Genomic DNA, 13,921 nt, shown 5'->3' on the forward strand with positions numbered 1-13,921 from the left:
CCCGAGGTTTAAATACTCTCGGTTAATTAGAATTTGTAAACATTTGATTAACAAAATTCATTGTTAGTTTGGACTATGCTACTAAGGAAGTGGTTCATGTTTTTTATTGATTCCAAACTATACAATAAATTCTCTTATCACAGCCGTTGAGGTTGGAGCCATTAGCAAGGCAGTGCCTCCAGTGGCGAGCTCCGACGATAGTGATTGCAGGTGCGGCGCTGGCAGAACGGCTCCTCCTCCATTGCATCCCTCTCTCTTTTTCTCTGGCTAACTAGAGCTATCCCTCTCTTCATTTTCTGCGCCTCCAGCTACAACGGCGATGACAATGACAGTTTTGGTTGCTACTCTTTTCTTTGCCGTACACCATGGTGGTGGTAGGACTTTCTAATCCAGTAGTCATTCCTTTTTTCTCTCACTCCTCCATCTCTCTTATTCCTCTTCATCACTTTCTAACCTTTCCCTCCCTCTCTAGGAGCAACAATTATTATTTTGTTTGAGCTTAGTTCAGATATACGATTGTGATGTTCACTAAGGCATGAAAAACAATTGATTGTTGATCCTACGAGAAACGACTAAAACGAAGTTATACTTGTTTTGGATTTTTTTAATTAAATTATAGTTGTGATTTGTAATGGGGATAGAAAGGGGGATAAGGGATGAGGAAAATTAATGTTATAAGAAGCGTAATTTGGAATTTTTAAGGTTTGGATAATTTTATCGTACGGATCCTATCTTTCATAGGTACAACTTCAATTTCATTGTTTCATGTAGGGGTGCACATAACTCGACCCGACCCGAAGATCTGGTTCAGACCCGAATACTTTGGAGGTTAATTTGGTGTAATTTCACTAGGTGTAGGGTCGGGTAAGGGTCTAAAAAATAGTCCCGGTCATTCTTTAGGGTCGGGTCCGGGTCAAGGCCCATGTACATTCAAAGAAGACTAAAGGTTAAAAGGTATATATGTTTTAAATTAGTTCCAATATTATGTTATATTAATTATAAACTTATTGTTTTGTTTTCAATCACATTTGATGAATTAGAAAATAAACCAAAGAAGCATGAAATTAGAATTTATGGACAAATTCAAGTTCAAATATAGATATTAACTTCACGGTAATAAATATGTTTTTTTTCCTTTATAAATAGGTGATCATAATTTTTTGACATAAAATTTATCAATACTCAACCTCACCAGTCTAAACCCGATTTTAGTGTGACTTAAAAGTAGTATAATTTTATTGGGTCTAAGATCGGATAAGACTCTAAAAAATTGACCCAGTCATTATTCAGGATCGCGTTCGAGTCAAGGCAAACCCCATTTCACCCAGTGTATGTACATTTCTAATTTCATGAGTAGATTTATCAATATTTAAAATTTTCTTTGATAGAAATAATAATTTACTTAATTTTTTTTAATATTTTGGATCATAAAAGAATTTCATGCATTTTCTTGGTAGGTGATAAATTAGTAATATAAAATTATGTAAGTTATTAATTTGGTATTAGTGTATTCTTTTTCTATGAACAATTTAAATATCCAAACTTAATACTAGGTTGGTTTTACTATACGTGGATTATATATTACTTTAATATAATTTGAATTTAATTTATGTTTATAGATTATAGTTATAAGTAGAGTTGTAAATATGGTTTATATATCAATAAATTATAAATTATAAATTTTTAAATGTATCTAATATTAGTTTGGATTTTTTTAAGTATATGATTTCGAATTATAATGCATGAAACAGATTAGATAGGCTTGTGGGATTATATCTTTTTAATTAACAAATTAAACTTGAACCTAAAATTAAAAAAGCTTATAAAAAATAATGAAATTGGATTCTCTAAATTTTAAATTTTTATTTTAAAGGGAAAAGTGTGATTTCTCACCACTACTAGAAAACTAGTTATTACAGACGGATATTTCCGACGGATTTGATCCCACGGAAATACAGAGAGAATTTCAGAGGGATTTTTGGTCAGAAAACAAAAAAAAGGATTAGCATAAATTACAGATGGAAAAGAGAATCCGTTGATAATTCTGTCGGAAAAATTATTTTTTGCCGTGAAAAATGGTTACAGACGGATTAAAAATAGACAAAACGCTGCGTTTTATTAAATTATTAATTTAAATTTTCCATCGAAAATATTAAATTAACCCTAATTTTATAACCACCCTTATCGAGCTGCATTCTCCTTCTGACCTATGAACTCATTTTCACCCTTATCCCTCCCTCTTCAAAGTTGTCGTCAAACGCTTCTCCTCTGGTAGAAGGTGCTGTCGCCGCCGGGGAGGACAGACTGTGGGTTCCTTCATCATCTGGGGAAGCTCTACTCGGCCCTCTTCGCATTATTCTTCCTTTCCTCGCCGTCGCACCAAGTTCTGAGTTGAGCTGGTGGCGTCGCCGTCGCGAAGGGTTCCTCCCCTCCTCGCCTTGCGTCGTTTCTGATTCTCTGCTGCTCACCGTTTTTGCCTTTGATTTTGTGAGTTGATTTCTGATTTTGTGATTTTATATCTGCTTCCTTTAATTTTTTCTTATTTTCTTATCAACCTTTTGGTTTATCTCTTTGATTTCTTCTATTAGAATTTGTTCCTACAGAATTTGATTTAGTTAGTTGTTTTCTGGTACTTAAGTTTTTTTTAATGGGAATAATCAAGTAATCTATCTTTTCTAGGGTTTGGAGGCTATGCCTAAAGCTGACTTGAGTTCACTGTGAGTCGCTATTAACTGCCACAAGCTCTTCTCCTTTTTTCTTTATTTGTTTGTCTGGATCTTTAATTTTGAGTAGCTGTGCTGTGATTTATGATCTATTCCACTATCTATTTCTTTTGATGTTGTTTTTCTTCCTCCAAGTTTTTTAATTGTTAATTGTGTGAGTTGTCAAGATGGGTCAATTTTGTTAGTATATCACAAGTAGAAAACTTCTCGTGGTACTTTTATTTGTTAATCAATATAACTAGGACCGCAGCACCATCTTTCAATAATCAATACCTTGCATGTCTCATACATCAAAGATCCATTTATTGTGACAGCTTTAGGTATCATGGAAGCTGTAGCTATGGTAACTTTGGAAGGCACTTCATCTTTTTCATCAACTTCAATTACCAACAATCCACACCTACGTCTATTTTACTAGGCTTAAAGTTGTTCCATGGATGCAGAATGATTCATATTCTCAAAATCCGTCTTAACTTGTAAACCTGAAAAAGTAAAAATCCCTTATCCTTAGTCCTGTCATGTAGGTATAAGTAGTCAATAACAAGATATATGCTTTTCTTGATTATATCATGTGATATTTTCTTTAAAAGACACAAATTTTTCAGGTAGCAGTCATATAAGAATTTACTTTTATATGAAGATAATACATTTTAATCACTTGTAAAAGGTAAAGCCCTGCTTGGGGTGTATGGAGATTTATTACTATAATGTGCCATTAATCATGAGTACTGAAATGCAAATTTGGTCCCATCCATTATCCAAATCCTAGTATACAAATCTCCAAGACCACACTATAATGAAACTTCAAATTATTTGACATATTTAATCTGTTTTCTTTTATCGATCATGGTCACACATTTTCGTACATCCTTGAATCAATATTTTTGGATACAAATTATATCCAAGTAAATTGATCCAAAAATGCATGAAATCGTGATTGTATCGACTGGCTTTTGAAATAAACACTAGGTGCATTGTTCTTGGGAAATCATTAGCAAGGGTCATTTTTTGGACTTTTTGGATCCTCTTAAAAATTGGGGAAAAGTGTTGAGGAAGTGCTATATATGAAATCCTAGTTAGTTCTGAAATTTTCACTAACAGTTTCAAGGGGATCGAACTGACTATTTTTTGAGATATTCCTTTAACAAAAGGTTGAGAGTCCAACAGAGTCAGTGTCTTTAGTCTTTACCCCTACTGTGCCTATTTTTAAAATTGGAGAAATTGAGGAAGTGTGCAATTAATTAATAAAGCATCCAAAAAGTCTGATATGATTTTTCTTTTTAAGAGTAGTTGATATTTTTATGTGTTATTAAGAAGTAAGAACTTAGAAAAATGACTTCAACTTTTAACATTTTCCATGCTCATGTTATGCAACCATACAAGATTGAGAAATAATTTAAAAAAGAAAATGAAACAAATAAATTATCTACCTGAGCAGTTCTGCTAGGCAGTAACACCAGCAAGCAGTTTCGAAGATTGAAGATAAGGTACCAAGTTTTTTGTGTTTTTGTTATTAGAATATGGATGCACGTTAATTGGTTGTTTTTTTTGTTTTTGGCAATTTTGTTTGTCTTGCATTCAATTTCTTTTCTCTTGCTATATTTCCAATATTTTGATTAATGGTACAGAAACAATAAGTTTATATTTCCTGCAGAACATGTTTTCCACTCATGGTAGGTATGAAAATTGATTGTGAATATGGAAGATATGGCAAATTTGGGCTTCAATTTCTGTGTTATTAATTTAGTGTCGGCCTTGGTTACAAAATTGGTGATGAATTATCTTATACAACTTTGAATTTATGTTCTGAATTTTTTTCACCTATATAGGTTGTACTTGCTGCATCCATTGTGGGCAAATCTGGTAAAGGTGAGACGTCTTGAATTGATGCTCAGTTAGGTGGTGCCTAAATCAATATGGATTAGAAATTGCTGTTGCACTGACAAGGGCTTCTTTCTTTTGGATGCAGTTCTGGTTTCTAGGCAGTTTGTTGATAATGTTGCGCAGATATGTGTACTAGAGGTATATTGTATTCGCATCTAGTTGTAATTGCTTTGCCTAGTTCAATTTATGTATCCTTATTTATCTTAATTGTTCTCTCCTTTATTAATTATTTAGTAGTTTTGTGAAGATAGCTTACCTCTCCAAATTTATGTGAAGACAGAAAGTTATGAGAAGACAGCTTACCTCTCCAAATTTTCTGGATATGAATTGTAGCATTTCTCAAGGTGATAAACTCTTTTCTTGTTAAATGTGTATGGATTTGTCTCTGTTCATCATTATCCGTATATATATTGCCAACTTCTCTTCGTATCCCTCACTCACTTACTATATCTCTCGCTTCATCAATTCTCTCCCTCATCAATCATCATCATCTCCATGGCTTGTTGCAACTACTTCTTCAACCTTCAACAAATAGATGAATATCCTTTCCCACTTCCCATTCAATTTTCCTTATATGATTATGATTATTACTATTATTCCAGGTAATCTAATTAGATTAAATTGTTACAACACTCTATATATACTTCTTTTTTTGTGAATTATTTGCCACTGTGCTGCATTATTTATGTTCAATCTATATTTCAGTGGAAACAGTAAGGAATATCCACCACTGGAATGTTGGGCACACAAGTTTTCAATACAAGACAGGGAGTGTTACCCTTCACTTCCTTTTTATGAAACTCTCTCCATCGAACCAATTTCAACTATTAAAGGTATATATATCATGATGATGACTGATGAGTTTCTTAAAGTTTTTATTTGCTTATTAGATTCTTATATTACTATAGCTATATATATTATACCTTGTCCTTAAATACATGCAGACTATGACTTTTATGATATTAAGAAAGGGTTTTCTGTCTGGAACGAAGTGGATGCCGGCTTTGATTGTTCGGAAAAAGTAGTTTCGTCATCATCATTAAGAAAGGCTTTGATTGTTAAATGTGTATGAATTTGTCTCTATATTTTCCTGACAAATCAGAGGTACCGTTTTGTTTTTTCACAAGTTTCCTTCTTCAAATTGAACTCAAGTTTGGTTTTTTTGAAGCTTTTCATTGGGTGTTGTTCATACCTTGGGTCGAGCTGTCTGACCCGGGATGTTCTACAGACAAAGCGACCGACCTCTTCAGGTCAGGACAAACAGAATTCTTCTCAAAGAGCTCGGACAAGTCACAGGAAAGCCTAGTAAAGGGCCCAAAATAGAGGAATACGACCCAAATCCTAAAGCAACCCAAGCCTACCAAGGGAAGGGCGGTTCCCCTGAAGTTAAGATGACCTCACTTGAAGATAAGATAAAGATAAGATAAGATAACTAACTTATCTTATCTGCGAAGGTCACCCTACACCATTATAAATACATTGGAGCACCCAGGTATAACTCATACTCTGATTCTACTCAATACCTGCTTAATACCCTTGCTAACTTAAGCATCGGAGTCCTTTGCAGGTACCCCCACCCTCCGGGGATGAAGGAATCAGCACCTCCATCAAGTCCCACAAATCAGATACCACCGTTCCGACCAGTATAGAAGATCTCATCCGAGATTGACCTATAATTTCAGGTAACCCTCGAAACATTGATGCCGTTGCCGGAGAACCTGGAAGTCATCCCATTACCATGGCGGACGACCATAACAACGATCACACTTCAGATCTAGAAGAAAGAATGACACATAAAAACACGGACACCACACCAAAAGATACTCCCCAAATCAATAATAAGAAGAACTCCCTAAACGAGGGAGCCCTGGATGCATTTCAAGATCGATTAAAACAACTCGAGGAAGATGCTCTACGTCAACGAGAGGCCGAGAAGGATCTACAAAGAGAAATAAGGTGACGCCGGGAATTGAAAAACAAACTCCTAAAACTTGAAGCCAATGTCGAGACCAAAGCCAGCCGATCCACTCTCGAAGATAACGCACGAAAGGAGCAAGACCCATTCACCAAAGAGATCCTGAAGACGAAAATCACAAAGGACTTTAAACTCTCAGACATGACCTTATACGACGGCACTACAGATCCCAGCCATCACCTCAGCAACTTCAGAAGTAGAATATATCTCACCGACGCCTCAGATGCAGTTCATTGCAAAGCCTTTCCAACTACTTTAACAAAAACAGCAATTAGATGGTTTGACAATCTCCCTCCTAGGTCCATCTCAAGTTTCGACGACATGGCTAAGAAATTCCTGGCCAGATTCTCCATCCAAAAGGACAAAGCTAAACATGCTCCGAGCTTATTGGGAATCAGGCAAGGAGAACGGGAAACCCTGCATAACTACATGGAAAGATTCAACAAGATATGTATGGATATACAGAACTTACCAACAGAAGCCACTATTATGGGCCTCATTAACGGCTTGTGAGAAGGGTCCTTTAGTCAATCTATATCGAAGAAGTACCCCACATCTCTGAACGAGGTGCAGGAACGAGCGGAGAAGTACATCAACATGGAGGAAAACTCCCGATTAGGAGAGACCTCGAAGGCCGGGTTCACCCCCTGGGATAGAGACAAAGATTCCAGAAAGAAGGAAGATCGACATGGAAAGAAAATAAAAAAGTACCACAATTACACCCCTTTTCAGGTGTCTCTTGTGGATGTATATAGAGAGGTTTGCAACACGGAAAAAATACCACTAGCTCGACCACTCAAAGGCAAAAAAGGAGGAGGAAACCAGGCTAAATATTGTGAATACCATCGAATCCGCGGGAACTCCACCAATGAGTGTTTCGACTTAAAAAATGTCATAGAAAAACTCGTACGAGAAGGAAAGCTAGATCGATATCTGGCCACCCATGATGATGAACAAAGAAAAAGAAAAAAAGGAGAAGATGTCGGACCAACCGCGCGATCATCTCAAACGTCAGAAAGACATGTCCACATGATACATGACGGATTCGCTGGGGGAGTAATCTCCAAATCATCTCGCAAAAGACATCTCAAAGACGTATATCATGTCGCAGAAAAGGAGGAAGCACCCGACATCCCAGCGATCACTTTTACCAAGGAAGACGCGTTTAGCGTCGCATCAGGGCATGACGATCCCATGGTCATCACTATTACACTGGCAAACGCAAATCTTCACCGCACGTTGATAGACCAGGGGAGCTCTGCTGATGTCTTATTCAAAACTACTTTTGACAAACTCGGCTTGGAAGAATAAGAACTCAGAGCATATCCAGACAGTCTGTTCGAGTTAGGAGATACCCCAGTTCAACCGATGGGATACATCTCGCTCCACACAACTTTCGAAAAAGGAAGTCAGTCAAGAACACTCAAAGTAGATTACATCGTAGTCAACGTAAGCTCAGCCTGCAATGCCCTAATAGGTCGGACAACGTTAAATCAGCTCGGCGCAATAGTCTCGACTCCGCATCTATGCATGAAGTTCTCAACTGCGGGAGGAATAGTCACGATAAAGGCAGATCAGAAGATGGCATGCCGCTATTACAACGAAAGTCTAAACCTCAGAGGCAGAGGAGAAGAATTCTACACAATTGAGCACGGTGGAGTTCAGAGGCGGAAGGAGCTCCACCCACAACCTGAAGGAGAAATAGAGAAAATCCAGATCGGGGACACCCCGGGCCAAACAACCAACATCGGCACACTCCTAAAAGGAGACATAAAAGAATCACTCATACAGTTTCTACGAGACAATGCCGACCTCTTTGCATGGAAGGCCGCAGACATGCCAGGCATAGATCCCAAACTAATGTGCCACAAGCTAGCAGTCTACCCAGGATCTCGCCCAGTACAACAAAGGCACAGAAAGCTAGGACCAGAATGCTCTCAAGCCGTGGAAGAACAGGTATGAGCTCTACTAGAGGCAGGTTTCATAACAGAAGTCAAATATCCGCTATGGCTTGCTAATGTCGTATTGGTAAAAAAGTCAAACGGGAAGTGGAGAATGTGTATCGACTATACCGATCTCAACAAAGCTTGCCCGAAATATCCTTATCCACTCCCAAACATCGACGCTCTGGTAGATGCCTCCTCCGGATATAAATACTTTTCCTTTATGGATGCATACTCAGAATAACCAAATCCCAATGTACCCACCCGACCAAGAAAAAACCTCATTCTTAACCCCAAAGGCAAATTATTGCTACATTGTTATGCCCTTCGGTCTTAAAAACGCAGGAGCCACTTACCAAAGATTAATGAACAAAGTTTTTTCGGATCACATCGGAAGGATCATGGAGGTCTATGTAGACGACATGCTAGTGAAGATGCAAAATGAAGAGATGTTATTATCCGACCTGACACAAGTATTCAACACCATAAGACGACACGGCATGTGACTCAATCTCGCAAAATGTACCTTCGCAATAGAAGCTGGTAAATTCTTGGGTTTTATGATCACACAGAGAGGAATCGAGGCAAACTCGGACAAGTGCAGGGCCGTACTCGACATGAAAAGTCTGACTTGTATCAAAGAGGTACAATAACTCAACGGGAGGTTGGCAGCCTTGTCCAAATTCCTGGCTGTATCAGCAATAAGATCTCTCCCCTTCTACACCACTCTAAGGAAGGGAAAGGAGTTTGAATGGACAGCAGAATGCGAGCAAGCCTTCCAAGACTTCAAAAAATTCCTGGGATGGCCACCTATATTAAGTCGGCCACGGGAAGAAGAACCACTCATATTGTACCTCACGATGGGAAATCGGGCAATAGCCTCAACACTGGTCTGAGAAGACAACAGTGGGCAACAACCCATATACTTTATCAGCAAAGCATTACAAGGATCCGAGCTGAACTACCAAAAAATAGAAAACTTCGCTTACGCTCTCATAATAACATCTCGACGACTTCGCCTATATTTCCAGTCTCACACCATTAAAGTTCGGACCAACCAGCCCATAAAAGGGATCTTACAGAAAACAGACTTGGCAGGCAGAATCTTGCAATGGGCAGTCGAGTTGTCCAAATTCGACCTTCAATACGAAGCTCGGACGGCCATCAAATCTCAATATCTGGCTGACTTTATTGCGGAATTTACGGACACACCAGAAATCCCCGCATAATGGAATCTATATGTGGATGGCTCCTCAAATAAAACGGGAAGTGGCGCAGGTGTAATAATTGAAAGTGACCAGGGAACACTAATCGAACTCTCCCTCAAATTCGGGTTCCCTGCCTCAAATAATCAAGCGGAATATGAGGCACTACTAGCTCGCTTGAAGCTGGCTAGGGAGGCTGGAGCTCAAAAACTTATCATCTTCAGCGATTCACAGGTAGTTACTTCACAAATAGCAGGAAGCTACCAAGCCAAAGATCCCACTATGAAAAAGTACTTGGACAAAACCAGGGAACAGCTTGGACAACTCGGAGAGTATGAGATTCGTCACATACCCCGAGAACAAAACGCCCGGGCCGATGCACTCTCAAAACTAGCCAGCACCAAACCAGGAGGCAACAATAGAAGCCTCATACAAGAAATTCTACAGAATTCATCAATCTCAAAAGAAGAAAAGGTCCTAGCCATAACAGGTCACGATCAGGGATGGATGACTCCCATAATTAACTACCTCAAAACAGAAGCTCTCCCCACAGATGAAAAAGAGGCAAAGAGGTTAAAACGAGAAGCACAATACTACACCATCATAAATAATACTCTATACAAAAGAGGGATTTCAATACCACTGCTAAAATGTGTATCGACTTCCAACACAAAAGATGCCCTAGAAAAAGTATAAAGTGGCATCTGTGGCAATCACCTCGGAGCGCAGGCACTTGCCAAAAAAGTACTTCGGGTAGGATTTTATTGGCCAACTCTACAAAAAGAAGCTACAGAATTCGTAAGGACATGCTCACCATGTCAAAAGCATGCCAACTTTCACACCGCTCTGCCAAAGGAACTCATCAGTATAACCTCACCTTGGCCATTCGTAAAATGAGGACTCGATCTCCTCGGACCTTTTCCTCAAGGATCAGGACAAGTCAAATTCCTCATAGTAGGAATATACTACTTCACAAAATGGATCGAGGCAAAATCCCTAGCCAATGCCACAGCTCAAAAAAGTTAGAAATTCCTATATAGAAACATTGTCACAAGGTTCGGAGTTCCATACTCCATCACTACAGACAATAGTACCCAGTTCACAGACACAGGCTTCAGAAAACTAGCGGCTGACCTGAATATAAAACAACAATTCACATTTGTTGAGCACCCCCAAGCCAATGGGCAAGCTAAAGCTGCTAACAAAGTCATATTAGCAGGGTTAAAACGAAGATTACAGAATGCAAAGGGAGCCTGGGCTGAGGAGCTTCCGCAAGTCCTATGGGCATATCGAATGACTCTACATTCCACGACAAAGGAATCACCCTCCCGATTAGCTTACGGAATGGAGGCAATGATCCCAATGGAGGTCGAAGAAGGATCACCGTGAGTAATCCATTTTAGTGAAAAAGCCAATTCCCAACTTCAAAGGGAAGAGCTCGACTTACTTCTGGAAATACGAGAAAAAGCTCGGATAAGGGAAGAGGCGTTGAAATGACGAATGGCCTCCAGATACAACTGAAAAGTAATACAGCGGGCCTTTGCTGAAGACGACATAGGAACAACTCGACCTTGAGAAGGAAAGCTGGCGGCAAACTGGAAAGGACCCTTTCGTGTCATAGAAGTACTAGCTAAGAAAGGGCTACCACAGGCTTTTTGAACTCGATGGGCGAGAGCTCCCTAGGTCATGGCACGCCTGCAACCTAAGAAGGTAGTATAGCTAGGGATGATAAAAGATCTTGGACAAAGCGCACTCTTTTTCCTGAAAAAGGTTTTTTAACGAGGCGCCCAGCCAAGACCTATAAATCACCCGACTTAGGAAATTAATCCCCCATGTATATTTGCGTTCTTTTTCAATAAAATTTGTTCAGATTCTCTACAAATGCTCAATTCATATTATTCTGAAACATTCATCGCCCAATTATAAAGCTACAGATCGACATAAAGTGAAAACCAAAAATTCACTGCGTGATCACGATAAAAACAAGGGTTAAAACCCAAATTCTATAAAATCGGCAAAGATGAAAACAGAATAATGCAAGAAGTTATAGAAAGTGATCCATTGAAGGGACCTGACGAGGTCCTAATAAAAAGGATTGCTATAAAATAACTTAAAAGACGGCTGGCACAAAAAGTCAGACCAGCCACAACAATCCGAGTTATAAGTAAAGCCCTGGAAAGAGGTCTGGCCAACTATATAAAAGAGGATTACTATAACTTTGAAGAGCCCGACATGATGAAGTCGGACTCCTACAAAAGTTACAAAGATAACCTGAAAAAGACCTGAACAAGGTCCAAGAAAGAGGATTATCAAGTAACTCGACAGGGCCCGACATGATGAAGTCGGCCCAGAAAGATAAAGTTACAAAAGATAAATCCTTGAAAGAGACCTGAACAAGGTCCAAGAAAGAGGATTATCAAGTAACTCGACAGGGCCCGACATGACGAAATCGGCCCAGAAAGATAAAAGTCACGAAAGGTAAATCCCCAAAAGAGATCTGAACAAGATCCAAGAAAAAGGATTACCTAGTAATGGAACAGGGACCGACATGAAGAAGTCGGACTAAAGCTACAAAAAGTTATAAAAAGTAATCCGTAAAAAAGAGACCTGACAAGGTCCAAACAAAACGGATTACTAGAAATAACTTCCAAAAGAACCGACATGAAGAGGCCAGCCCAGGGCGACCAAAAGCGACAGAGTTATAAAAAGTAAACCCAAGGAGTTACTAGAAATAACTCGAGAAAAGATCAACTGAGAGAATCAACCAACAGAAGGCGCGCGTCAAAAGGGAGATAACTCGACCCGAAAGACCACGACCTCGCTAAAATCAATCTACAAAGTATTCTATCAAAGAATACTCAAACAAAAAACTAGCTTTAAAAGGGACACTTCAACTAAGGCAAGAAATAAACAAAGCATAAAGGCAATCAAAAGTGGTCGGGCAAAAAACACTCTGAAGATTCCTGGTAAGTGCTAGAGAAAGTTGCAGGCAAGTATATCACAAAGAAATAATGCAGTTACCATAAAACAAGACTCAAGAGGCCGCTTAAAGCCGACCCCAAGAGCAAGAGAAACTATTTTGTTTTTCAAAACAAAGTTGCTAAAGTAGCAACTGGAGTATGCAAAGTCAGAGATCACAAACCTACAAAAATAAAGAGTTCAAATGCCCCCAAAAACTGGGCTATACACAAACAGATCAGAAAGGTTATAGAGGATCCAAAGGCTTCCCAATAGCAGCATCTTGGGGAGAAGGGGGCGAGTCTGAAGGGGAACTGCGTCCACTGTCCCGTCATCCCAGTTCAAAATATGGACGTCTGGATCAGATTCTGGCTGAGTAGCTTCAACTGCCGAGGTAGAGGAAGGCGGGACAATAGAGGCTTTGGCAAAAGTAACCGGAGGAGGGATGACATCATCATCATCATCAGGATCGTTAGGGACAATCTTACCATCCTTCACAATATTATCCAAACTAAATAAAGCAAGATCAGCTACCGGGGCGATAACCTGAACCTGCTCTTTCAGGTTCTCATAAGCAGCAGTTACGCTACCCACAAGATGACCCTAGAGCTCGGAATAATCAACCCGGACCGACTCTAGCTCCTCTCGAAGACGCATCACTTCTCGGTAGGATGTGACGTAGCTTTCTTTGTGCTTCAAAGCCACATCCTTAGCCAATCGCACAGAGGCCGCCAGGGCAAGAGAGCTGGCCTTCTCCCCCTCCAGCTCCTTCTTCAGTTTAGTCACCTCCGCTTCAAACTCCTCCTTTAGACCCTTCATTCGATCAAATTCTTGCTTAGCTTCCTCCATAAAAGCTTTGGTAGTAAGTAGAGGCAGATTTTGGGCAGTGCGATACAAAGCAGCTCCCATATGAGCCATCTTAACACTACTCCGAGTTATAAAATCTAAGTGATGAAGGAGAGATACATCATCCATTGAAAGAGCACCATAAAGAGTGATCTGCTGGTCCACAAAACCAATAGGATCTACTGGTCCACAAAACCCGAACCTTAAAGAAGTAATTCTTAAAATCCCAGAAAGATTCGTCATACATGGAAAAAACCTTGTGCCCCTAGGCAGACCTAAAAGAAATCCAAAAAACTTTCTTCTTGGTAATCCCAGGCTTGGTCAACACAAAAAGGTACAGAAAAAGAGTTTGAGAAGGTGTAACACCAAATTCTTGACAAACAAGCT

General features: G+C 39.4%; 2 long non-coding RNA genes across 3 annotated transcripts in view; one reads left to right on the top strand and one right to left on the bottom strand.

Annotated features, from left to right (window-relative positions):
* The window catches only part of LOC112696655 (uncharacterized), a 285,199-nt gene that overhangs the window by 183,210 nt on the left and 88,068 nt on the right, over positions 1-13,921 (bottom strand). The window lies entirely within an intron of this gene.
* On the top strand, positions 4,547-4,970 carry LOC112698180 (uncharacterized). The gene is made up of 3 exons (XR_003151413.2): positions 4,547-4,592; positions 4,693-4,745; positions 4,859-4,970. It is a non-coding gene; the product is annotated as an uncharacterized lncRNA (long non-coding RNA).

This window comes from Arachis hypogaea, chromosome 6 (assembly GCF_003086295.3).
Source record: "Arachis hypogaea cultivar Tifrunner chromosome 6, arahy.Tifrunner.gnm2.J5K5, whole genome shotgun sequence".
Classification (NCBI taxonomy): domain Eukaryota; kingdom Viridiplantae; phylum Streptophyta; class Magnoliopsida; order Fabales; family Fabaceae; genus Arachis; species Arachis hypogaea.